Source organism: Thalassophryne amazonica, chromosome 6, assembly GCF_902500255.1.
Source record: "Thalassophryne amazonica chromosome 6, fThaAma1.1, whole genome shotgun sequence".
In the NCBI taxonomy this organism is placed as follows: domain Eukaryota; kingdom Metazoa; phylum Chordata; class Actinopteri; order Batrachoidiformes; family Batrachoididae; genus Thalassophryne; species Thalassophryne amazonica.
Genome location: NC_047108.1, coordinates 116,632,458 through 116,660,428, shown reverse-complemented (window position 1 = coordinate 116,660,428; position 27,971 = coordinate 116,632,458). Strand labels below are relative to the sequence as shown.

Genomic DNA, 27,971 nt, shown 5'->3' with positions numbered 1-27,971 from the left:
ATGTGCTCTTATTTTGAAAGACTTGCACAAGAAAACAGGAAGTGTTCCGGAAGAATGAAGGTTTACATGTCAGCAGTCATTGGCAGGACAATCTGGATGATCCACTATTTTCAGTGAGAGGCTGACTGGAAAATTCCATCTCAAGTGGCAAATTGATGTTTTATCTTTAAAGAGAAGAAAAATGGAGAGAAAGAAATTAATTATTTAAGTGCAGAGAGTTACCTGGATTTGAACAGGGAGGAACCTTTTAAGCTGCCATCAGAACCAGGGTTTCCTGCTTTAATATAACACTGCACAAAATGTTTCAATGAAGTAAATTATATTGTCTGCGTGGTTATGACTGAAAACGTGTTACGTGAGGCGAGGCGCTGACAAGGAGCATATTTAATGAACAAGAGAGGATTTGTACAGGACAAAAATGGACACAAACCAGTGAGTTATTTGTGATTGATTTTCTTTTATTTGTGATGAAATCAGACTTTATTTTTGAAATCAGCAGTCTGACAAATGTAATATTTGGCCATGATTGTACATCCACTCACCCCCTTCTTCGGGGAGAATTTGTCGTGGAATGCTCAGGGCACTCGGATGCATGAATGCAGTACTTGTTATTTAACCATGTTGGCGCATTTAGTGTACAGCTTGTGCCAAATCATCATACAGATTCACCTCAGAACTGCTGTGGCGAGTCAGAATGAAACTGCTGTGAAACCAAAGGGACGTTCTCCAGTTTTGGCAAAGATGTGTTCTATAGTGAAATCAGGTTTCTAGTTATGGATTTTTGTAACATATGTCACAGTTTGCTTACAGCAGGTTAAATCCTGTGTGGACCGATGTACAATGTTTGTACATCATGCATGTTGAACATGAATTGAAATTCCAACCCACTTTAACTTAAAAAAATGCGTAAACCTGGTTTTTATAACTGGTTTTATAATATAACACCTTTTTAAAAAATGAGAAAAAGAGCAAAACCTCATCAAAACTCTGCATTTGACTTCCACGAAAGGTCATGATTATATTTATATTGATTGACCAGTCTTATTGCTTGCATGTTTGTTTCAGCTCCAGTATAAGTTCTTGGCCGTGCGCATTAATTAGTCACGTACGTTAATGTTTGAGTCCTAATGACGTTATCGCTGAGAGCTAATGACAAACTGTGCGACATGTGACTGACGCACAGAAAGAGAGCCAAAGCATGAGCACAATTCAAATGGGTTGAAGTAATCAGGGCCTCGGTATGGGCACCGCACGGCTGTGCGTGTGCCTGTGCATGCTAACACGGAGCCATTCAAGCGTTTTGCTGACTACGGATCACAGTCACAATTGCTTTCATTGCACCGTGCAGAGGAAGGCCATGCATACCACAGTAAGAGCCGGTGACACACAGCGTGCAGGGGCAGAGCAAAAACAGCCACTAAATCATATTCTGCCTGCTCTGACACACGGAGGAGATTTTTAATAGGGATTCTGACCATTTGAAATCCTTTCAATAAAAAACTGGAATTGGCTCTGACATTGGCTGAGTCACATATTGCACGGATTTCCTGCCTTCGAGGTGACTTTGTGTGGAAAGTGCGTTTTCTATAACTAACCACAGGGTGACTTACTTTTAGGGGAACAGGCTTCTTTCATTTTCGGATCAATTCTAAAGATGGTACACAGAGAGAGATTGAAAAAAGGAGTAAACAAAATTATCACATGGAATATCGTAATATCGGAAATAGCTTCTCTTTTTTTCCCCTTTTTGTTGGTTTAATATTTGCTTTTTAAATGAAATGTTTGTGTATGGTGTCAGTCACCAGAGAGCGAGACTGACAGTACAAATGTGTGAGAGGTGGCTGGTTATGAGTCTGTGCATCCCCCTCAGCGTCTGTTACCATAATTAAGATGAGCCGTGGTCCCACTGTAGAGTGCTTTCGTTAGTCAGCCCTGGCCGTCCCGTGGGGCAGTGCCATGGCATTCTCATTCTTAGTGTGAAAGAAGAAAGAAAAGGCAACGGCGCTTGCACCTGCTGCTGAGTGGGCACCTGGGGCTTTTGTTAAATGTTGATTATGATTGCTAATGGCTGCAAAGACTCGACAGCAATGCTACATGTTGATATTGTTAGAAATTGTGCAAATAATGTAGCATATAAGACGTTATTTCATTAATTTTAAATCAATCTAAGGAGTAGAGAAGGATTTTCATAAAAAAGCAACAGATAAATCTAAGCTGAAATCGCTCATGGGACTTTTGGCATAGTGTAGCTCACATTGTTTCTTGATAGGAATTCCTACTCTCTTCCACTCCCAAGCTGACGAACTGTTGATGCAACAAGCAAAAGTTGTGCTATGCACAGTTTTCCCGGTTACAGCCATAGAAGCTTATATCGTCTTCAGAGTTATTGTGGGTGTTTTGGTGGCTTCCCTCACTCATCTCCTTCTTGCACAGTCCCTCTGTGCAGATTTACTACACAGTTCCATGCTATTTGTATTACATAGTGATTGATGTAAATTAAGTCCAAGACAATTTTGGCAAGGAAGAGTTTTGACTCTTGCTTGCCTCTACTGGTGGTTGGCTCTCACTGCAGTATTGTATCACTTCCTGTTCCGGAGCACAGCGGTGTTTTGCTGTATCTGTTAACTGTTTAATCTGTGCAGTTAGATTGATCTAGTTAACTAGATAACGATTTGTTTCACATTATTCACTTTGTGTGTTTGTAGGAATCCGCTAGCTTAGCGCAGCTACTAGCTCTTAGCCGGTTTAGCATGGCAGCTTCTCCTGTCTCTCCCGCACTTTTCTGCTCTGGGTGTGAAATGTTTAGTTATTCCTTGGCCTCCTTTAGCAGTAATGGTACTTGTAATAAGTGTAGCTTATTCGTAGCTTTGGAGGCCAGGCTGGGCGAATTGGAGACTCGGCTCTGCACCGTGGAAAATTCTACAGCTAGCCAGGCCCCTGTAGTCGGTGCGGACCAAGGTAGCTTAGCCGCCGTTACTTTCCCTCTGGCAGATCCCGAGCAGCCGGGAAAGCAGGCAGACTGGGTGACTGTGAGGAGGAAGCGTAGTTTTAAACAGAAGTCCCGTGTACACCGCCAACCTGTTCACATTTCTAACCGTTTTTCCCCACTCGACGACACACCCGCCGAGGATCAAACTCTGGTTATTGGTGACTCTGTTTTGAGAAATGTGAAGTTAGCGACACCAGCAACCATAGTCAATTGTCTTCCGGGGGCCAGAGCAGGCGACATTGAAGGAAATTTGAAACTGCTGGCTAAGGCTAAGCGTAAATTTGGTAAGATTGTAATTCACGTCGGCAGTAATGACACCCGGTTACGCCAATCAGAGGTCACTAAAATTAACATTGAATCGGTGTGTAACTTTGCAAAAACAATGTCGGACTCTGTAGTTTTCTCTGGGCTCCTCCCCAATCGGACCGGGAGTGACATGTTTAGCTGCATGTTCTCCCTGAATTGCTGGCTGTCTGAGTGGTGTCCAAAAAATGAGGTGGGCTTCATAGATAATTGGCAAAGCTTCTGGGGAAAACCTGGTCTTGTTAGGAGAGACGGCATCCATCCCACTTTGGATGGAGCAGCTCTCATTTCTAGAAATCTGGCCAATTTTCTTAAATCCTCCAAACCGTGACTATCCAGGGTTGGGACCAGGAAGCAGAGTTGTAGTCTTACACACCTCTCTGCAGCTTCTCTCCCCCTGCCATCCCCTCATTACTCCATCCCCGTAGAGACGGTGCCTGCTCCCAGACCACCAATAACCAGCAAAAATCTATTTAAGCATAAAAATTCAAAAAGAAAAAATAATATAGCACCTTCAACTGCACCACAGACTAAAACAGTTAAATGTGGTCTATTAAACATTAGGTCTCTCTCTTCTAAGTCCCTGTTAGTAAATGATATAATAATTGATCAACATATTGATTTATTCTGCCTTACAGAAACCTGGTTGCAGCAGGATGAATATGTTAGTTTAAATGAGTCAACACCCCCGAGTCACACTAACTGCCAGAATGCTCGTAGCACGGGCTGAGGCGGAGGATTAGCAGCAATCTTCCATTCCAGCTTATTAATTAATCAAAAACCCAGACAGAGCTTTAATTCATTTGAAAGCTTGACTCTTAGTCTTGTCCATCCAAATTGGAAGTCCCAAAAACCAGTTTTATTTGTTATTATCTATCGTCCACCTGGTCGTTACTGTGAGTTTCTCTGTGAATTTTCAGACCTTTTGTCTGACTTAGTGCTTAGCTCAGATAAGATAATTATAGTGGGCGATTTTAACATCCACACAGATGCTGAGAATGACAGCCTCAACACTGCATTTAATCTATTATTAGACTCAATTGGCTTTGCTCAAAATGTAAATGAGTCCACCCACCACTTTAATCATATCTTAGATCTTGTTCTGCCTTATGGTATGGAAATTGAAGACTTAACAGTATTCCCTGAAAACTCCCTTCTGTCTGATCATTTCTTAATAACATTTACATTTACTCTGATGGACTACCCAGCAGTGGGAAATAAGTTTCATTACACTAGAAGTCTTTCAGAAAGCGCTGTAACTAGGTTTAAGGATATGATTCCTTCTTTATGTTCTCTAATGCCATATACCAACACAGTGCAGAGTAGCTACCTAAACTCTGTAAGTGAGATAGAGTATCTCGTCAATAGTTTACATCCTCATTGAAGACAACTTTGGATGCTGTAGCTCCTCTGAAAAAGAGAGCTTTAAATCAGAAGTGCCTGACTCTGTTATGTGTCGGACGCAGCTCGGAGAACCGACCAGCGTTTGAAGGACCCAGTATGAAATAAGCAGAGCACGGTACAAAGGCTAACTGAATTTAATACATAACAGTGATACAAAAATAACAGAAAGTGCGGTCTGGCGTGGTGCGCTCCCAGCAGCGCTAACGGTCCGGAGCCAGAAGCTGTTCGGACCCAAGGACCCCGCCGACACCCCCAGGTGGCCGCAACAAACCGAGTCTGTGAAAGAAGGAACCATTTATGTGAGTCCACACTCTACACACAGAGAGAACACTTAAAGGTGTACAAACAACACTTCCTGGCTTGATTACTAATCAGCTTCCCAACCTGCAGGCATGGAACATCCAGTTCACAAAACTCCACTGCAGTGGAAACCGATACATGACTAACATACAGCTCAATATAATAAGGTGTGAGGGACACCACATTTACTGACTGTATAAACGTTAGTCACAAAATCTAACGTACCTCAGGAAGTGTGCTGACGAGCGTGAGACCTCACCCCCTCCTCTTTCACAGACCGTGCATCAAACCCTGGACGTTCTCTGCATCCACTGATGATGAGATGGCTCCCGAGACGACGATCTCACCCGTCTGGTCACAAGGTCGAGTCTCTGGCAAATACACACTGTATACTCCAGTCTTAAATGCCACCATGTTCCAATCCATATAGATGCACCTCAGCTGTGAGTCCTGACGAGCCGCAGGTGATCAGGGTGAGGTCCTGATAACCTCAGCAACACAGCCACTCAGTCCCAAATGCAAGCCACCTGGAAGGAAAAACAAAAGACAGAAACAAAAAGGCAGCCAGGCCCCCCAGCCATACAACAGTACCCCACCCTCACGGGAAGCCTCCCGGCGACCACACAAACCTGGCCCAGGAGAAACACCCCCCTCCAGGGACCATGGCTGGAAACCACATCTGCATTCGTCTTCCAACAGAATGGTTGATGTCCTCTCCTCTGGCTGCATCCTTGCCTTTGTTTCAGTCAGTCACTTAGCACAGGTGTGGCCAGGAGTTCTTAAACCTGTGCGGTCAGCCTTTATCCAACCATGTGCGGTCATTAGTCATAAAACAAAAAAGAAACACAAACAACCAAACCACCCCCCCCTCCCCAGGGGACCGTCCTATCAAACCCCGGGATGAGGAGAAAAGAAAAACCCCAAACTTAAGCTTACAAATAAAAGCGCTAACACCCCCCCCCCCCAAACGACATGTAGGGACCAACACCCCCCAGAGGACTTCCCGCCAGCTCCAGGAGTAATAACCATAGCCGAGGTCCCTCTGGGATCCAACGTCACCCACGGGGACTCCCAGCGCCTCCCAGAGGACCACTCGTCAACCCCAGGAGACGCCTCCCCTCACGACCAATGGACCCAGCCCCGGCCGTCTATGGCTAGATGGACCCACAGCCCTTTCCCCCCCAGAGGACACCACAGTCAAACCCTGAGGGCAGAAACTGGGGGGAAAACACCCCCCCCCCCCCCAGGTGCAGAGGTTACCTGGGAAACGCCCAGCATAACCATACTGCACCACTCCAGCAACGCCGACACTACGGCTCACACGGCTGGAGCCAGAGGAGAAGAGAGGGAACAAAAACAAAATACCCCAAACCCCCCCCTCCCCTCCCGGGTGCAGAGGTTACCTGGGAAACGCCCAGCATAACCACACTGCACCACTCCAGCAACGCCGACACTACGGCTCACACGGCTGGAGCCAGAGGAGAAGAGAGGGAACAAAAAGAAAATACCCCAAACCCCCCCCTCCCCTCCCGGGTGCAGAGGTTACCTGGGAAACGCCCAGCACAACCTAACTGCACCACTCCAGCAACGCCGACACTACGGCTCACACGGCTGGAGTCAGAGGAGAAGAGAGGGCATAACAAAAAACAAAACAAAAAAGAAAGAAAAAACAACAACCCAAATACCCCCCCCATGACCCCCCAGGGGACCGTCCCATCAAACCCTGGGAGGTGAAACTGAAAAAAAAAATAAAAAGAAAGACTAACAGACTGACATAAGGTTGCTCGGGTCCTTTTTTTTTTCTTTTTTTTTTCTTTTTTGGCAGAACTGCAGGGTCACGACCCCAGACACTAAATAGTGAAAAACAAAAAATAAAATCCCACACAAAAACCAACTCAAAAAACACCCACACAAAATGAACTAACACAAAAATAAGTGATTTATACCGTCAAGCTCAAACAAATGGAACACACCTGTTCCAACTTAAGAGCTTGACGGTAATGTGACTCAGTCACCAAAAGAGGGAGCCAAAGTGCTAAAAATGAAAAACCCCCTTTGGTGACAAAAAACAAACGAGCTGCATCTCCGTGCGCAGCTGTGTGCAACACACAACCAAAATGTGCTCAACTAAATAACGCCGGAGCTGATACAACAGACGCAGTAGTTATCTTTATCCGGGGAAACGGGGCTACAACTGTAACACAGGAAGCTCAGCGACCCGTGCCACAGAGCTCCGCCGTGCGCGTGCACCCATTACAGACACACTCTTGCAGCTCTCGTTTAAACCTCTTATCCGGTCGGAGCGTGACGCAAAGCCGTCGCCAGTCACACTCCACCACGACCCACGGACAAGGCACAAACACAGGAACACGGCTGCAAGAGAGCACAAATCAGTATTCAGTAATGGGTCTCAAACACGCACCATCCGGGCGGAGAGCACCCGCAACTGATCCGGATAACTTCTGAACGTCTGCTGCCGCCTTCCCGGCGCGTTACCGTCTCTGCTACCGCTGGGTCTGTGATGTTTGGCCAGAGACTACTGTTATGTGTCGGACGCAGCTCGGAGAACCGACCAGCGTTTGAAGGACCCAGTATGAAATAAGCAGAGCACGGTACAAAGGCTAACTGAATTTAATACATAACAGTGATACAAAAATAACAGAAAGTGCGGTCTGGCGTGGTGTGCTCCCAGCAGCGCTAACGGTCCGGAGCCAGAAGCTGTTCGGACCCAAGGACCCCGCCGACACCCCCCAGGTGGCCGCAACAAACCGAGTCTGTGAAAGAAGGAACCATTTATGTGAGTCCACACTCTACACACAGAGAGAACACTTAAAGGTGTACAAACAGCAAACACTTCCTGGCTTGATTACTAATCAGCTTCCCAACCTGCAGGCATGGAACATCCAGTTCACAAAACTCCACTGCAGTGGAAACCGATACATGACTAACATACAGCTCAATATAATAAGGTGTGAGGGACACCACATTTACTGACTGTATAAACGTTAGTCACAAAATCTAACGTACCTCAGGAAGTGTGCTGATGAGCGTGAGACCTCACCCCCTCCTCTTTCACAGACCGTGCATCAAACCCTGGACGTTCTCTGCATCCACTGATGATGAGATGGCTCCCGAGACGACGATCTCACCCGTCTGGTCACAAGGTCGAGTCTCTGGCAAATACACACTGTATACTCCAGTCTTAAATGCCACCATGTTCCAGTCCATATAGATGCACCTCAGCTGTGAGTCCTGACGAGCCGCAGGTGATCAGGGTGAGGTCCTGATAACCTCAGCAACACAGCCACTCAGTCCCAAATGCAAGCCACCTGGAAGGAAAAACAAAAGACAGAAACAAAAAGGCAGCCAGGCCCCCCAGCCATACAACAGACTCCGTGGTATAACTCACAAACTCGCAGCTTAAAGCAGATAACCCGTACGTTGGAGAGGAAATGGCGTCTCACTAATTTAGAAGATCTTCACTTAGCCTGGAAAAAGAGTCTATTGCTCTATAAAAAAGCCCTCCATAAAGCTAGGACATCTTACTACTCATCACTAATTGAAGAAAATAAGAACAACCCCAGGTTTCTTTTCAGCACTGTAGCCAGGCTGACAAAGAGTCAGAGCTCTATTGAGCCGCGTATTCCTTTAACTTTAACTAGTAATGACTTCATGACTTTCTTTGCTAATAAAATTTTAACTATTAGAGAAAAAATTACTCATAACCATCCCAAAGACGTATCGTTATCTTTGGCTGCTTTCAGTGATGCCGGTATTTGGTTAGACTCTTTCTCTCAGATTGTTCTGTCTGAGTTATTTTCATTAGTTACTTCATCCAAACCATCAACATGTCTATTAGACCCCATTCCTACCAGGCTGCTCAAGGAAGCCCTACCATTATTTAATGCTTCGATCTTAAATATGATCAATCTATCTTTGTTAGTTGGCTATGTACCACAGGCTTTTAAGGTGGCAGTAATTAAACCATTACTTAAAAAGCCATCACTTGACCCAGCTATCTTAGCTAATTATAGGCCAATCTCCAACCTTCCTTTTCTCTCAAAAATTCTTGAAAGGGTAGTTGTAAAACAGCTAACTGATCATCTGCAGAGGAATGGTCTATTTGAAGAGTTTCAGTCAGGTTTTAGAATTCATCATAGTACAGAAACAGCATTAGTGAAGGTTACAAATGATCTTCTTATGGCCTCGGACAGTGGACTCATCTCTGTGCTTGTTCTGTTAGACCTCAGTGCTGCTTTTGATACTGTTGACCATAAAATTTTATTACAGAGATTAGAGCATGCCATAGGTATTAAAGGCACTGCGCTGCGGTGGTTTGAATCATATTTATCTAATAGATTACAATTTGTTCATGTAAATGGGGAATCTTCTTCACACACTAAGGTTAATTATGGAGTTCCACAAGGTTCTGTGCTAGGACCAATTTTATTCACTTTATACATGCTTCCTTTAGGCAGTATTATTAGACGGCATTGCTTAAATTTTCATTGTTACGCAGATGATACCCAGCTTTATCTATCCATGAAGCCAGAGGACATGAAGCCTGAAGTTATTGTACTTGGCCCCACAAATCTTAGAAACATGGTGTCTATTGGCTGGACTATTGTAATTCATTATTATCAGGTTGTCCTAAAAAGTTCCCTGAAAAGCCTTCAGTTAATTAAAAATGCTGCAGCTAGAGTACTAACGGGGACTAGAAGGAGAGAGCATATCTCACCCATATTGGCCTCTCTTCATTAGCTTCCTGTTAATTCTAGAATAGAATTTAAAATTCTTCTTCTTACTTATAAAGTTTTGAATAATCAGGTCCCATCTTATCTTAGGGACCTCATAGTACCATATCACCCCAATAGAGCGCTTCGCTCTCAGACTGCAGGCTTACTTGTAGTTCCTAGGGTTTGTAAGAGTAGAATGGGAGGCAGAGCCTTCAGCTTTCAGGCTCCTCTCCTGTGGAACCAGCTCCCAATTCAGATCAGGGAGACAGACAACCTCTCTACTTTTAAGATTAGGCTTAAAACTTTCCTTTTTGCTAAAGCTTATAGTTAGGGCTGGATCAGGTGACCCTGAACCATCCCTTAGTTATGCTGCTGTAGACTTAGACTGCTGGGGGGTTCCCATGATGCACTGAGTGTTTCTTTCTCCTTTTGCTCTGTATGCACCACTCTGCATTTAATCATTAGTGATTGATCTCTGCTCCCCTCCACAGCATGTCTGTTTCCTGGTTCTCTCCCTCAGCCCCAACCAGTCCCAGCAGAAGACTGCCCCTCCCTGAGCCTGGTTCTGCTGGAGGTTTCTTCCTGTTAAAAGGGAGTTTTTCCTTCCCACTGTCGCCAAGTGCTTGCTCACAGGGGGTGGTTTTGACTGTTGGGGTTTTTACGTAATTATTGTCTGGCCTTGTCTTACAATATAAAGCGCCTTGGGGCAACTGTTTGTTGTGATTTGGCGCTATATAAATAAAATTGATTGATTGATTGATTGACATATTCAGTGACTTGTAAATGTTCACGCATCATCCTTGACTCGCCTAAAGGGAAAATTGCTGTAAAAGTGATTTGTATGAAAAGCAATATTTATTACCTCTGAAAATGAAGAAACTGTTATTACAAATGGCTGTAATTAGAAAATCATCTAAACCCTTTGATGTAAAACTGAAAGTCTATACTACAAGCACATCTTGTTTGTTTTATATTGTCTCCATTCTGGTGGTGTACAGAAACAATAATAGCAAAATTGTGTCAGTGAATACTTGTATACTCAGCGGTGTATATAAGCAGTTTGATAATTAATCACAATTTTTTCCGTGGAATGATCTGTATCAATATTTATTATGATTACGTAATTATAATGTGAGAGTATCCTGATAATATCACTCCGATTTGAGGGTGCTGCCATACAAGGCACTCACTACACACTGGGAGCAACCAGGGGATTAGGCTGGGATTTGAACCGAGGATCCTTTGGTCTCAAGCCCAACATTTTAACCACAAGATCATCACCTCTCCCAGAAAAAAATGCAGCCATTTGTGATCGCACTGGGGTTTTTGTTTCACACCGCAAAGCTGTTCACACACAAATGTCCACTGCTGCTGAAACTTTTCACACTTGATGCTCAAAGTCACACTTCTGTAAACTGCTGCCTGGCTTGCACAAACAGAAGTGCAGTTTGCCGCAGATGACACAAAATATTATTACGTCATGTCGGACCTCAGCAGCTCCACGGCAACGAGGCTGATCGCACTCCTGCAAAGCCCCACTGCTGCAAACAAATACGCAGCCATCAAGGATCACTTCCTCAAACCTTTTGAACTGTCATATGCTGAAAGGGCCAGCAGGCTCTTCTCTCTGCACAGGCTGGAGGACAGCAAGCCCTTCAGAGTTCATGGACAGAATGCTGCAGCTTCTGAGAGGACACCGGCCAGAATGTTTGTGCAGCAACTCCCTCTGCATGTGCGCGCAGCGCTTGCCAACACCACGATCATGGACTGGCATGTGCTGGCAGAGGAGGCTGGCAAATTCTTCCTGGCTGGCTAGCACCACGGCATGACAGCAGCCGCACTTGCTCCATCACACGCAGTGGCAGAAGCCCCACACCACACACCAGCACCGCCCGCGGAAGACGCAGCTGCATCTCTCCTCCACAGCAGCACTCACAAATCGGCTTCTGTACTGTATGAAAACATTCAGCTGGTTGAACGAAGTCGAATGAAACGCTAACGTTACAAAAAATAAGCAAACACTAAGAAACCGCCAAGAATCACAGCAAATAAAATACGGACGAATTGAGGTTTTCAGTGGCATTTGTTCAAATTTTTCGACAATTTAAAAATCCTGACGAAGTGGCAGCTGCGGGAATGAAGCTGCGCGAAGGTTAAACAATGCCGGCGATAGTCAACGAAGTCCAGATTTCTTGTTTCGTTTGGGTTTCGTTAGTGCTGTGTGACCGAGCCATAAGGTTAGAAAATGCTACATTATTATTATTGTTGTTGTCGTTATTATTATTACAGCAGTGCATGTCTAATGCTTTTATTGTGAAAGGCCAGTTTCTCTTTGCTTGTTGCTTGGCGGTGACTTCAGTGCAGAAGAATTTTGTCAGTCTGTTCACACTGTGGTGCCTTTGTGTCTTTATTTTGTCATCCTGCTATACCTCCTAGCACACCTCTAACCCTCGGTTAGATAACCTACAGTGTCAACAATTTCCTCAGCTTTAGTGGTAAGAAGTGGTTGCACACTTTGATGTGCAAACTAAAAACCGCAGAAGTTGTTCTCACGCTTATTTCTACCATGTAACAGGCTCTTGATCTGTTGAGCATAAATGTCCAAAGCTTAACAATAAATGTTCTGATCATCTTCAAGCATGGTGAGCAGTGTGGACCAACCATTGTAAATTATTATACACCAGCATGCACAGCCATGCACGGGTATAATGGAGTACTACTGTACTGAAACTTTTTGACATGCTGAGATGTGCCCCCACAACCCGTAGCAGAGTGCCACTCGTGGACATTTTACTTGAGACCTCAGGTGTCAGAGGGTAAACAATGTATTTGTGAAAAGTGATACCAGGGTCAGAAATCCAGCAACATTGATGCACAACACAGACTGATGTTGGTTTGACGTTACTGTGTCAGTGTGTGATTCTCTCCTGCTTGCTGTATAGCTGCAGTACTTTCCCTAACTCACATAAGTACCTCCTCTCCATGCTTCATGCATTGTGAGTTGTCCTGTTGAGGGTTACATGTCAGGATGGAGCAGAGGTCACCGGTCCACCGTGTGTCGAACGCTATGGGAAAGTTCCTTGTTAAGCAGTCGTGGATGCAGCTGCTGCATTTGTAATTTGCTCTCTTGGCTACGCACCAGCTGTCGTGAGTGATGCAAACGGGTCAAAGGAGTGAGAAGGTGCTGCTCAGGTTTTAATGACAGATTCCAGATTACCTGAAACATGTAAACTCTGCACAGAGAAGCCACAGCTGGCAGACGTCTTCCTATGAGTCAGCAGCACACGTCCCTGTACCACAGCTTCAAGTGGTCCAGTTCCAGAAACATAGTCCCACAGTGAAAAGAAGTTCTGGCTGCCTGAAATCCTTATTATGCATTTGTACTGAGCAATAGAAAATCTTGTGGTTGCTCCATAAAACCTGTTTCTAAGTAAAGATAATGACATGAATGTTGACAGTTGGGTCACCAGTGCACTCTTGACGCGGGTCAAGCTAATGTTGGCAGTTGACCGTGCTTCCAAAGAACACTCAAGCCCTGGAATGTTTCTGGTCAGAGGCAAAAATGGAGGCCACCAACCGGGCGCCACCAACCCGGCTGCTGGCAGTCACCTGCCGGGCATGTTTTTGCTCCATCCACTTCTGATTTAGTAAGCTGGCTGTGCTCATTCGATCAAAAGCTCAGAAATGCCAGCGTTGACTAGTCAGCTGAGTCTGCAGTAGGTAGACATGGAAATCATGCAGAGTAGGAGATCTCCAGGAGCAGGGTTGGTGGCCCTTGCTGTAAATCATTCATTTAAAGAGCGTGCACCTGTAATGTGGTATAATTACCAAGTTGACAACACTGACACAGAAATATAGTCAATTCCACATACTTTGCACCGTTCCAGTAAGTGTGTATTCGTGGACATTTTGTGAGTGGAAACACAAATTAAGGAAATCTACATATTTATCTTTATCTTGTAGTTAGTTCGTACTCCTTAAATGAATCAAGTTTAAGTAAGAAACCATAAAAGGTAGGGGTGTAACAGTTCACCGCTATGAATTGGAAATCTGTCTTAAAGTAAACCTTATGAATGGTAAATGGACTGCATTTATATAGCGCTTTTCCATCTGCATCAGACGCTCAAAGCGCTTTACAATAATGCCTCACATTCACCCTGATGTCAGGGTACTGCCATGCAAGGTACGCACTACACACGGGGAGCCCTTAGTGATTTTCTAGTCAGGCTGGGATTTGAACTGAGGATCCTCTGGTCTCAAGCCCAACGCTTAACCACTAGACCATCACCTCCATGACTACATTACATCAATTTGCAAAACCCTCGGTCGACCTAAATGCACTAAGAGCTGGTCGACTCTCCGATTTTAAAGTTGTGAATTGGTTGAGTGAAGCTGTTGTGCTGTTGGTTCCTTGTCTTCAAACTCACATAAATGTTTAGAGGTCAGTAGAAAACTGAGTCTGACAAACAAAAACAAAAACCCCACAGATGGCTTCTTCGTCTGGGCTTCTTCTACACTGAGTTTTTTGCTACTGTATGCTGTGTTGCACAAAAGGTGAGCAGAAGCAAGGCCGATGTGCTGCAGCACAGTAGTAGAAACCTGATACAATGCCACTTTTATCTTATGCTGTCTACATTAAACAAATAATTGAATTAGATTGCATTGTATCGCACACAATTTAATAGTTCTGTAATAAAAAACTTATCATCTCTGAATCGTATTGTAGCTCATGTATCTCGATATGTATCATGTGAGGGGTTTTCCTTTAAGGGAAAGATTCACACTCTGAGTTCAATCTATTGAAATGGAATTCAAATCTAGTGGATCACTTATGTATTTGCTGTGTGCTGGAATCTATGTCCTAAATGTATGCATGCATGGAAGAGGTGGGAAGCTGGACAAACATTTCCAGTTAATGTAGCCAGAGCTTTTACTTTAACTGTACAGCCTTTCAAATTTCACAAAACTGACAATTTTGTTTCTACTGAAATCCAAGTATTATCATGTTGCTTTATTTTTGTAACATGTTGCAAACTTTCAGCTCATTTTAATGAAGAGAACATATTTATCTGGGGGCGGGGGTATTGTCTTTTCCTTCAAATGACGTTGTGCAGACGAACTGCAGAGGAAGTGTGTGTATGCACATGTATACACGTGTGAGGTTTTGAGATCACCTGTGACCTTTCCTTTTTCTTGATGTGTGTTCCCGGGGCATGCAACGCTAATATCCATAACATGTCTTGTAAATCACTTCAGTGGTTTTATCTCATTTCAAATACAGCGTTTTTAGATTTAGTGTTTATTTCTCACCAACTTTAACTTTTACAGAATATATGAGAAGCAGATTTATACAGCAATTCACTTTTTCAGACAATTTTTCCCCATCTTGGGTTTATTTTGTTTGAGCGAGCAGCCAGCTGACGTCACGCTGCCTTTCTTTACTCTGATTGGCTGTCGCTGTGTCCTTCCCAGCTCCTCGCACAGCTCGGGGGAAGCACACAAGTGATCTATGACGTCACTACCAAACGTAGGTCGACCCATCAGGGGTCGAAATTCTAAATCATTTCCGCACAGCGCAGATTTAATTTATAAATCGCTTATTTAAATGTTAAGGAATACAGTTATAGTGGTGCCAAAGAAAATTTTTATGACTTAAAGCTAAAGAAAAAAAAATCGACAGGACAGTTTTCAAACAAATTTCCAAAGTGTATTGGGGACTTGTTACAGCCATAATAAACTGTTTAAATCCTGAGACATCATGGATTTTGACAAACGGTTTAATTTGCTTGTGTTATCCTGATTCTTCCGGGTTGTAAACTGTCTATTGTTTGTCAATCTGAACATTAGTAGAGTTCATTAATTTAGTGCTAGACATCGATTTGGACAGCTAGAGCATTCCACGACGGGGAGAACAAGTTTGATAAATCTATACAATCTCGAAGTGCACTCCGTTGTCTCTTTCCCGCAGCTGCGATCGTGTCGCCCTGTCCCTGGTCTGTCAGGAGCATGTGTTTATTACGTGTGACATATTTAGCAGTGACATATAATTGCCTGTGCCAGGCTGTAATCGTCCAACTCAGTCAGCAGAGACTGCGGGAGCCCACAGAGCCACAGAGGTAATCAAACTGTGGCTCATTCTTCCTCTTTGAGAGCTAATGATGAGCTCCATGATCGTTTACAATGAGCTGAGGGAAAAGAGCGCCGGGAAGTGCACTACACAGCTCTGCTAATGCCAGCGGTGTTCAGAATTTGTTAAAACGCGGGAGTGTGTGCACTTAAAAACAAAAGCAACAACAAAAAAGTACTAATGGGTGCCGGAGCATTAAATGGGTCGAGAAACATTTTTAAAAAGTTGCAGAGGACCTGAGGAAGGCTGTATGTTGTTGGATTACGTAGACACCGTCTGGCCCTGAGCCACAACATGCGATGGTCGCTAAGATAATAAACAGAGGGGGAAGAATGTACAATTTTGGAAATTATAACACATGGTCATTTGTGTTATGTTTTTGATTACGGGCAAAACCTTACAGAAGCTCGGTTAGGTTTGTTAACACGACAAGCACACAGGAAAGGGAAACGTGAGCAGATCTTTTTATAGAATTGTTAATAACACAGTAGACAGTAGTGAAAACCCAGAGCGTAAAGCAGCACTTACTGACAAAACCCAGCAAATGTGGACATATGCATGTGTGCAAAAATGCTCCTTTGTTATATTTGTATGAGAACTGCTGCATGTGTGTCTGTGTGCGTGTGTGTGTGCACATGCATAAGCAAGTAGTGTGCGATAAGATCAGTGTGAAAACAGGCTGGTCAAAGGGGAAACCTCAAGGCTAGAAAAGTAAAGAGAATGTTCTGCCCTGTCGGGGAATAAAGACATAATTTGTAAGTACAATATTTAGGCTGTTTTAGAACAGCAGGATATGTAATTACAGGTTCAGTGATAATCCACTTTTACAAGACAAATACCAGAAGTCCATGAACTACTGTATTTGAGATTCCCAGGAGTCTGAAATGAGTGGCCCTGTTTTGGATTCAATGACTAATTTGCACTAAAAGTTCTGGGAATATTTTGGAAAATTAGAGCAGTGATTCCCAGTGATGGTCCTCTGGATCCAAAGTGTGTGTGTGTGTGTGTGTGTGTGTGTGTGTGTGTGTGTGTGTGTGTATACTGGATTTCCACTGTGTGTCTCCTCCAGCAGTTATCTTACTTCTGCAACATTTAAATCTGTGCTGATTTCATTTTCATATCTGCACCTCCTGGATGAAAAACGTCTTGATTCAAAGATTTTTAGTTTTACGGTTAACAAATCTTTGTGTGTAATTAGTGATCATTCAGGCTTAAAGGAGCATGATTCACACAACACAATCACCATTTAACAATATTTCCATAATCATAAACTTATGTTTTCATGTGAAAATGACTTTATAGCCAGTTAAAGCTATAAAAAATGAATTTAGCAGGTGTTTTAACTCAAGTGTGGAGCTCACCAAAATGGGAAAAAGAAAAGCCCAGCGCTCTGATTATCACAGTCTCAGCTCTGTGGTGTTGATCTAAGTTCTGGATACACCAAAATGTTTATTGGTTTCCAAATTAATGGATATTTGAAGTTGTTTTTCATTCATTTATCTGTATCATTTTGTTTGTTGGCATCATTCAAAAAATATTTGTGGCCTTATCTGGGTTGTTATTGGTGTGCCGCCCACCCTGAACCAGCTGTAAGGGGCTCATACAGGTGTTGGGTTTTGGATATCACCCAGAACCCCATTAGGTGTTGCTCTTCAAAGTCAGGTGTTTAAAACTCAGGTTGTCCCGTCAACAAATGGCGAACCTGGTTAGTAAAGGATGGGAGCATGCACTGATGCTGCACTTTGCCACTTCCACAACACCATTGACCCACCTTGGGTCCTGGATAGCAACCATGTAGGCAGAGAGCCGGTTGCCAACTTGTAAAGTACTTTTTTTTCTGGTAATGCACAGTTAGATGCAATATTAAACTCAGTGGTGGGGAAAAGGGGTAATTTTGGTGTCAGGAGTCACAATCCAGAGTGTTTAGAATTCTGTCTTGACAGCACGGTGGATTAGTGGTTAGCAATGTTGCCTCACAGCAAGAAGGTCTTGTGTTTGCTTCCCACCTGGGCCTTTCTGTGTGGAGTTTGCATGTTCTCCCCGTCGTGTATGCGTGGGTTTCCTACCACTATCAAAAAACATGCTTATTTAGGGTCTGCTCCTTTCTCTGCCCCTGATCAAGGCAGCATCTCTACATCTGGAGTTGGTCCCTGGGCGCTGAACTCTGGCTGGACACTGCCCCTAGTGGTTGGGTTGTGTCTAACTGTAATTAGGATGGTTAAATGCAGAGGACAAATTTTGTCCTATTAATTCATCTACATGCAATGACAGTAAAGACTCTTCTTCTAGCAAGAAGGCTTTGGGTTTGATTCCCTGCAAAATTCTAGTTCCTTTTAGTGTGGAGTTCACATGTGCACATGTGGTTCATGGTCCTCCCACAGCCCTTGATCTGCACAGTGGATGTAAACTTTGAATTGGCCTTGAGCACTGCATTGTAGATGGGTGTCAGGCTTTCCCCGATCATTACACATGCATGTTGTTCAGTGGACCAGAGCTGGGGTCTGCTGGGCCTAAAATATTCTGAATATTTGCTTTCGAATCGGAGAAATGAGGGCAGTCCACTGTGAGTGCTGCTGGAGCTTTTCTTGCTGCAGGCAATAAGCGAAATGTGTAAAACTACTCCTGACTGAGCCTCAAGAGTCCCAAATTCAATAAAAGGTGGTTGTATTGTGAAATGTGTGGCATTGTATAATAATGAAACACATTTTGTTATTAACCCAACTTAATCACAAGTGTTTGTCCAGTCCCTCTACGAAGGCACCGAGGACGCCACAAACAGAAACAAACATCTGCAGCAGCAGCAGCAGTGAAACTGAGAGATGGTCATGTTTTATTAAGCCTGATAATGCATCTTAATCTGTGGCTCTGGTTACACAGTGCTTTGTGGGTAATTAGAGATCATGTCGTACTATGCCTGGCCCGTTGAAAAATTGCCTTCTCCCTAATCCCCTCCTATCTGCCTTTCACCCATCACTTCCCTCCTCCTCTTGTTTCTTTCTCTTAGAAAAACCCCCCTACACACATGTTGACTTCCTATCAGGGGAAACGCACAACTAAACAAACATGGCAGCCATTTCCCAGGTAGCAGAAAGTTCATGCCTTGCTAGCAAACACGCATATATGCTCAGCATTCAATAAGAGGAAGTCAACAGTGGAGCACTTTGTTGTTTGCACGGTGGAGCTTGTTAGATGAATGACTAATGCCGCGTGGCAAGTGCAGCGGGTTTACTGTTACCCAAACAACCGCACTCGATACAGACTGGCGTAGATTTGGTTTTCACGCAGACAGGAGATTGAGCTGCTGCTTTCTTCTCAATCTCCCCATTGCTGACCGCAAGCAGCAGCCCCTGAAAACAGGCGTATATGCGCACACACACACACACACACACACACACACACACACACACACACACACACACACACACACACACACACACACACACACACACACACACACACACACACACACACACAAGAAATTCTTAACTGTCAGACTGACTTGTTAACAGTCAACAGTTCCTTTCATCTCCCATTGTCCTCTGTTTTTCCATTGTCAACAAACAAACGTTCCCGTTTGCAGCATCTAGATTAGGTTATCATCACATGTGCTGTAAAACATTAACCACGATTACAAACACAATTATCAGCTTCAGTCTGATTATCACAGCAACCCGTTCTCACTCTCTGCGTGCTACGAGGAGGAAAAGTGATGGTGTATTTTTTTCCCTTCTTATTTTGGAGTTAAAGGAATATCCATGTAGTTTCTACAAGTGTAATCTCTGGTGCAGCTTTAAACAATTTTTATCAGGACTGTATAGGAGAGACCAAAATCTCTTTAATATAAATGAAAGCCTGAAAGCAAAAATTTCAAAAACATTGTATTGAAATTATATCAGTTTATTTACTCATTTTAATGAGAACTCATTAGAGCACTTTTACTTTGAATTATGTAAGGATTGTGTTTTTGAAGCTTTTGGATGTCGTGACTATAAAGGTGCAAATTGTTTGAGTTATCTGTGTGGTGGGCTGGAGGTCTAACCAGGGTACATGCTGCCTGCTGGGTTGTCTGAACCTACAACCTATAACAGGATGACATGTGGCAGATAATAATTCATTGGATTAATCACTTCAGCCCTACATGCAGCCACAAAAAATTATTAGTGATTGTGATGATCACTGTTTAAAGTTGTACAGCCTTTGGGTTTTTAAGATTTAAGTCATAAGAAAATTTTCTTTGGCATCACTAGAATTTTATTCCTCATCATTTAAATAAGGGATTCATAATGTTATATCACCAATACGTTCTAAATTTATGCTGTCTGGAAATGATTTAGAATTTTGACCCCTGTAGGGGAGAAATTCAAGTGATCAGATGCCATGACTACATTTGGTAGCAATGTAATAGATCACGTGGGAGCTTTCCCTAATCTGCGCAAGGATGTGGGAAGGACAAAGCGACTGCCAATCAGAGTAAAGAAAGGTAGCATGATGTCAGCTGGCTGCTTGCTTGAAAAAATAAACCAAGACGGCAGAAAATGCTCTGAAACAGGTTATTTCTGTATAAATCAATTATGTTTCTCATCTATTTTGTATAAACACTTCTAAATCTAGAAATGCTGTTTTTGAAACCAGATAACACATCTGAAGTGATTTACAAGACACCTTATATCTGTAAGATGTTAGTGTGCACACCCGCTGTTAAAAAAAAACATTAATGAACAATACACATGTCACAATTTCTCCACGGCTGATATTTTAAGCTTTACTTTTCTGTAGCACAGTTAGTTGTAAGGCTTGTTGCAAACTTATCTTGTTTAAAAAATAAATAAATAAATAAATAAATGTTAAAATGAATTACAAATTACACTAGGTTTTGTTTGTTTGTTTGTTTTTAACCATTTTAAAATATTACCCGACTGTTCAGGTTGAAAGAATTCTGTACTTTTTCCTGTTCCTGGCTGCACATATCAGTCATGGGTGACAGTCAGTGTCAAATCACCTCACAGGTTGAAAATATTACCATAAACTACATGTCAACTGTCTCCGTCTTTTTTTTTCTAAGAGAACCAGATGAGATCAGCAGGGCCGATATTCTCATATGACATGTCTGGATGGAGGTTGGCTTTGTTGTTATTGGCAGGACTTTGGAATTCAGGCATTAATTCAGTTTTGTATTCAGATATCCAAACACACACCTCTTTGTTAATATTGTAATAATCTACATATTAGTTATGCAGTGAATTTGTGTCTCCTCCGTGCCATGTCCATTGCAGGGGTTTGTCCCTCTTCTGATTGGTTGGGGTGTTATGCTTCTGTTTACTACCACTATTTAAAATGTCCAGCATGCTGCAAATTCAGCTGCTTGTTAAGATTTGGCTTGGAAACCTCGAAGAATGAAGAACTACAACAAGACAATCATCCAGAACAACGTTACTGGCGGCAGTGCCTGCGTGAATGTTTGAATCATCTTGATGTAGTGGCATCTAGTGGCCAAAAGGGTGTGTTGCATGCATGGACCTACAACCCCAAATCGGAAAAAGGTTGCATATGGAGTTAAATTTGTCTCATTAATACTTGCAAATGCACAGAGGGTGATTTACAAATATCCTTTGATTTGTACATGTGCTTTGTGATCCACAAACACAAATTTCTGATTTGCAACTTGTGTGTTGGGTTTTACAAATAAATGTCTATTTGTAAATATATCTTTTTTTTTAATTTGTAAAAAAAAAGGCATTTGCAAAACTGAAAATTCTGTTTGTGATGTGTGATTCAGTATTTGTGGATCACCGAACTCACGCATTCACTGTGTTGCTCACTTATGCAATGTTGAGACATTCTCAGCGCAAACAGCTCGCGGTTCACACAAAGCAACACTATCAAACCCTCAAATGCACAGAGGAGATTTACAAATATTCCTCAATTTGTACACGTGTTTTGTGATCAACAAACAGAAATTTATGATTTCTAACTAGTGTGTTGGTTTTTACAAATAAATGTGTATTTGGAAATATGTAATTTTGTGCCGAATTCAGCACCCCTGCCGTGAAAAGCACCCCCTTCACGGGAATGCGCATTTCCAGCTTGTCACCTTAAACTCGCATTTAACTGCACAGATACACAGTTTGCGCCGAAAAAAAACATACACAAATCAATATGATTCTTATTGCGTTCCCTCCAGATATGTGGAAGTGAAGAGAATATGTTCGTATTTATGAGCAACAAAGTGTCTGCTATTTTCAAATGTATTTTATAAGGGTTCATCACGCATGATGGTGTTTGTTTTAGTGTTTATTTGTTAAAACGATTTTAATTTTATTCATAGACTCAGACTCACTTTTATTGTCACTCGACCCTTACAGCCAGAACAAAATGCAGTTTCTCCAGGTCTTGGTGTAGTTAACTGGGGCAATTTTTTTGATGTTATTAATGAATAAAATTAAAATCATTAAATTGAATAATTTAATAATAATTTAAATGATTCACTGTGGAATGTTTGAGGACCCTGTTGGAATCAGACTCAGTGTCCATTCCTTGTTTTGTGTCTATATATATATATATATATATATATATATATATATATATATATATATATATCCATCCATCCGTTTTCTTCTGCTTTATCCGGAGTCGGGTCGCGGGGACAGCAGCTCAAGCAAAGCCGCCCAGACCTCCCAATCCACACACACCTCCCCCAGCTCCTCCGGGGGAACCCCAAGGCGTTCCCAAGCCAGCCGAGAGATGTAGTCCCTCCAGTGTGTCCTGGGTCTTCCCCGGGGCCTCCTCCCAATGGGACGTGTCCAGAACACCTCTCCAGCGAGGCGTCCAGGGGGCATCCGGAAAAGATGCCCGAGCCACCTCAACTGACTCCTTTCGATGTGGAGGAGCAGCGGCTCGACTCCGAGCTCCTCCCAAGTGACCGAGCTCCTCACCCTATCTCTATCTAAGGGAGCGCCCAGCCACCCTGCGGAGGAAACTCATCTTGGCCACTTGTACTCGCGATCTCGTTCTTTCGGTCATGAGCCAAACCTCATGACCATAGGTGAGGATCGGAACATAGATCGAGCGGTAAATCGAGAGCTTTGCCCCCTTACTCAGCTCTCTCTTCACCACGACGGTCTGATACAGCGACCGCATCACTGCAGATGCTGCACCGATCCGTCTATCGATCTCACGCTCCATCTGTCCCTCACTCGTGAACAAGACCCCAAGATACTTAAACTCTTTCACTTGAGGCAAGGACACTCCACCGACCTGAAGAGGGCAAAGCATCTTTTTCCGGTCAAGAACTATGGCGTCGGATTTGGAGGTGCTGATTTTCATCCCGGACGCTTCGCACTCGGTTGCAAACCGCCCCAGTGCACGCTGAAGGTCCTGATTTGACGAAGCCAACAGAACCACATCATCCCCAAACAGCAGAGACGAGATTCTGTGGTTCCCAAACCAGACCCCCTCTACACCCTGGCTGTGCCTAGAAATTCTGTCCATAAAAATAATGAACAGAACCGGTGACAAAGGGCAGCCCTGGTGGAGGCCAACGTGCACTGGAAACAGGTTTGACTTACTACCGGCAATGCGAACCAAGCTCCTGCTGCTCGGTCGTACAGGGACCGGATAGCCCTTAGCAAAGGACCCCGGACCTCGTACTCCCGGAGCACCCCCCACAGGGTGCCCCGAGGGACACGGTTGAACGCCTTCTCCAGATCCACAAAACAAATGTGGACTGGTTGGGCAAACTCCCATGAATCCTCGAGCACCCGATGGAGCGTGTAGAGCTGGTCCAGTGTGCCGCGACCAGGAAGACAACCACACTGCTCCTCCTGAATCAAAGGTTCGACCATCGGTTGAATTCTCCTCTCCAGTACTCTGGAATAGACCTTACCAGGGAGGCTGAGGAGTGTGATCCCCCTATAGTTGGAACACACCCTCCGGTCCCCCTTCTTAAACAGAGGGACCACCACCCCAGTCTGCCAATCCAGAGGCACTGTCCCCGATCGCCACGCAATGTTGCAGAGGTGTGTCAGTCAAGACAGTCCCACAACATCCAGAGACTTAAGGTACCCAGGATGGACTTCATCCACCCCAGGAGCCTTGCCACCGAAGAGCTTTCTAACCACCTCAGTGACTTTGGCCTGGGTAATGGATGAGTCCGCCTCTGAGTCCCCAGTCTCTGCTTCCTCTTCGGAAGACGTGACGATGGGATTGAGGAGATCCTCGAAGTATTCCTTCTGCCGCCCGACAACATCCCCAGTGAGGGTCAGCAGCTCCCCACCCGCACCGTAAACAGTGCTGGTGGAGACCTGCTTCCGCCTCCTGAGGCGCCGGACGGTTTGCCATAATCTCTTTGAGGCCGACCGATAGTCCTCCTCCATGGCCTTCCCCGAACTCCTCCCAGACCCGCGTTTTTGCCTCTGCGACCGCACGGGCTGCGGCACGCTTGGCCTGCCAGTACCTGTCAGCTGCCTCCGGGGTCCCACCTACCAACAAAGATAAGTAGGACTCCTTCTTCAGCTTGACGGTATCCCTTACTTCCGCCGTCCACCACCGGGTTCAGGGATTGCCACCGCGACAGGCACCGGAGACCTTGTGACCACAGCTACGTGCGGCCGCATCAACAATGACGGTGGAGAACATGGTCCACTCGGACTCCATGTCTCCAACCTCCCCCGGGATCTGGGAGAAGCTCTCCCGGAGGTGGGAGTTGAAGACCTCGCTGACAGAGGGTTCCGCCAGTCGTTCCCAGCAGACCCTCACGATACATTTGGGCCTGCCAGGTCTGACTGGCTTCCTCCCCTCCAAGCAGATCCAACTCATCACCAGGTGGTGATCGGTCGACAGCTCTGCCCCTCTCTTCACTCGAGTGTCCGAGACACGTGGCCAAAGGTCAGATGATACGACTACAAAGTCGATCATCGACTTCCGGCTCAGGGTGTCCTAGTGCCACGTGCACTTATAGACACCCTTGTGCTCGAACATGGTGTTCGTGATGGACAAACTGTGACTAGCACAGAAGTCCAACAACTGAACACCACTCGGGTTCAGATCGGGGAGGCCGTTCTTCCCAATCACCCCCCTCCAGGTCTCACTGTCGCCGCCCACGTGGGCATTGAAATCCCCCAGGAGAACAATGGAGTCCCCAGTCGGAGCGCTATCTAGTACCCCTCCCAGGGACTCCAAGAAGGTTGGGTACTCTACACTGGCGCTCGGCCCGTAGTCCGAGACAACGGTGAGAGACCTGTCCCTGACCCGAAGGCGTAGGGACGCGACCCTCTCGTTCATTGGAGTTAAGTCCAACGCATGGCGACTGAGCTGGGGAGCAATAAGCAATGTGACCCCAGCTCTCCGCCTCTCCCTGTGGGCAACGCCAGAAAAATGAAGTGTCCAGCCCCTCTCCAGGAGTTGGGTACCAGAGCCCAAACTGTGAGTGGAGGTGAGCCCGACTATCTCTAGTCGGTATCTCTCAACCTCCCGCACAAGCTCAGGCTCCTTCCCCCCCAGCGAGGTGACATTCCATGTCCCAACAGCCAGGGGCTGTGAGCATAGATCGGGCTGGCGGGCCACCCGCCCTCGACCGTCACCCAATCCTCTCTGCACCCGACCCCCATGCCCCCTTCTGCAGGTGGTGAACCCACAGGAGGGCGGGCCTACGTCGCTCCTTCGGGCTGAGCCTGGCCGTGCCCCATGGGCTAAGGCCCGACCACCAGGCGCTCGCGCGCGAGCCGCAACCCCCGACCTGGCTCCAGGGTGGGGCCCCGGCTCCGCCATACCAGGCGACGTCTCAGTCCTTGATTTTTTACTGGTCATGGAGGTGAACCATCACCTAGGACCTGTTTGCCTTGGGAGACCCTACAAGGGGCACAAAGCCCCCGACAAGATAGCTCCTAGGACCATCCGGGTATGCAAACTCCCCCACCATGATAAGGTGGCAGCTAGAGGGGGATATATATATATATATATATATATATATCCCCTCCTTTTGGGGGCACGTAAGACCAAATGGAACGTAATGGTCCAGGGCTGTGTCTGGGGTAGTATTTATCTAGCTTGCCTGGGAGGGTTTTCCAGTAGCTATGTCCCTTTGTTGACTTAGTGGGGGCTCCCTGTGTGCCTGCATCCTTGTAACACAACAGGTCCCCCAGGGGTGGTGCAGGACTACTGGAGGTAGGCGGGTGGGCTAAATTTTACTACTCCAGGTCCCATCGCACCATAAGGTGTATTATGAAACTTTTATATATATATACGAGGTCTGTCCAAAAAGTAACGGACCTTTTTATTTTTTTCAAAAACTATATGGATTTTAATCACATGTGATTGCATCAGCCAAGGTTGAACCTTCGTGCGCATGCGTGAGTTTTTTCACGCCTGTCGGTTGCGTCATTCACCTGTGAGCAGGCTTTGTGTGAGCACTGGTCCACCCCCCTCGTCAGATTTTTATTGTCAGGGAAATGTCTGAATAATTTGAAGCTTTGCTGCATCAAATTTTTCCAGAAACTGTGAGAGACAGCCAGGTGGACACCATTTGCTAAATTCAGATGGCTTTCAGGAACGATTTTATGGGGATCACACAGATTGAGGAGTGTTACAGCCGGTTTAAAGACGGCACACAATGGCGGAGGGCGCGCCGCGTTCCGAGCGGCGATCGACAGGCTCAAACGACCAGATCATTTCCAAACTGAACGCTGTGTTGATCCGGGACGTCGTCTGACTACCACAGAAATGGCAGAAGACGTGGACATCAAGACTTTTTCGGCATATTCCATTGTTACAGGAGTTTTTGTCATGGAAAGAGGAACGGAGGAATGTGCCACCGTGCCGCGAATGGCGTGGCACAAAACCACCTCCGTGTTGGTCTCACAGGACGGCTTTCAGATGGCTTTCAGTGGCTTTTCAGTCGTGTGACTATTCGAGAAATTGTGGATTAGCTGGACATGCCAGAACATGTCCTGTGAGGCTTCATCACGGCGTTGCTTTGCGCCATGCGGCTCCGTCCCGACGCGCGAATTCCTGTGGTTTTGTGCCACGCCATTCGCGGTACGGTGGCGCATTCCTCCGCTCCTCTTTCCATGACAAAAACTCTTGTAACAGTGGAATGTGCCGAAAAAGTCTTGATGTCCACGTCTTCTGCCATTTCTGTGGTAGTCAGACAACGTCCCGGATCAACACAGCGTTCAGTTTGGAAATGATCTGGTCGTTTGAGCCTGTCGATCACCGCTCGGAGTGCGGCGCGCTCTCAGCCGCTGTGGGCGGTCTTTAAACTGGCTGTAACACTCCTCAATCTGTGTGATCCCCATAAAATTGTCCCTGAAAGCCATCTGAATTTTCCGAATGGTGTCCACCTGGAGGTCTCTCACAGTTTCTGGAAAAATTTGATGCAGCAAAGCTCCAAATCATTCAGACATTTCCCTGACAATAAAAATCCGACAAGGGGGATGGACCAGTGCTCACACAAAGCCTGCTCACAGGCAAATGACGCAACCGACAGGCGTGAAAAAACTCACACATGCGCACGAAGGTTCAAGCTTGGCTGATGCAATCACACGTGATTCAAATCCATATAGTTTTTGAAAAAAATAAAAAGGTCCGTTACTTTTTGGACAGACCTCGTATGTATATATATATATATATATATATATATATATATATATATATATATATATATATATATATATATATATATATATATATATATATATATATATATATATATATATATATATATATATATATCTGTCTGTATATAATATATTAAATATTTATTCAGAATACCCTAATAATAATCATCATCATCATCATCATTATGATTATTACTATTGATATTATTATTATTAAAATGTACACAAATCATTGGTTGTCATTCCATCTTAATTCATCTCCAAATACAAAAGAAAAGTGAAAATATATGTATTTTCAGAAGTGTGTGTTAAATATATTTTTTGTCTAACTACTTACATATGGAAACAGATTTATTGGGGGAAGGTGGACAGCAGTGGTGGTTCGACACTGAATTACTCCCCAGGTGAGACCCCCTCTGAGCGCCCCCCCCCCCACCAAAAAAACCCCCACACAAAATATTGCACAAACAGCCATTTTTAAATTTTATTATTATTTTTTT

At 44.7% G+C, this 27,971-nt stretch overlaps 1 protein-coding gene and 1 long non-coding RNA gene across 2 annotated transcripts in view; both read left to right on the top strand.

The window, feature by feature from the left end:
• The window catches only part of LOC117512968 (thymocyte selection-associated high mobility group box protein TOX-like), a 255,724-nt gene that overhangs the window by 12,766 nt on the left and 214,987 nt on the right, over positions 1 to 27,971 (top strand). The window lies entirely within an intron of this gene.
• On the top strand, positions 424 to 26,073 carry LOC117512969. The gene is made up of 3 exons (XR_004561427.1): positions 424 to 436; positions 1,822 to 1,828; positions 25,925 to 26,073. It is a non-coding gene; the product is annotated as an uncharacterized LOC117512969 (long non-coding RNA).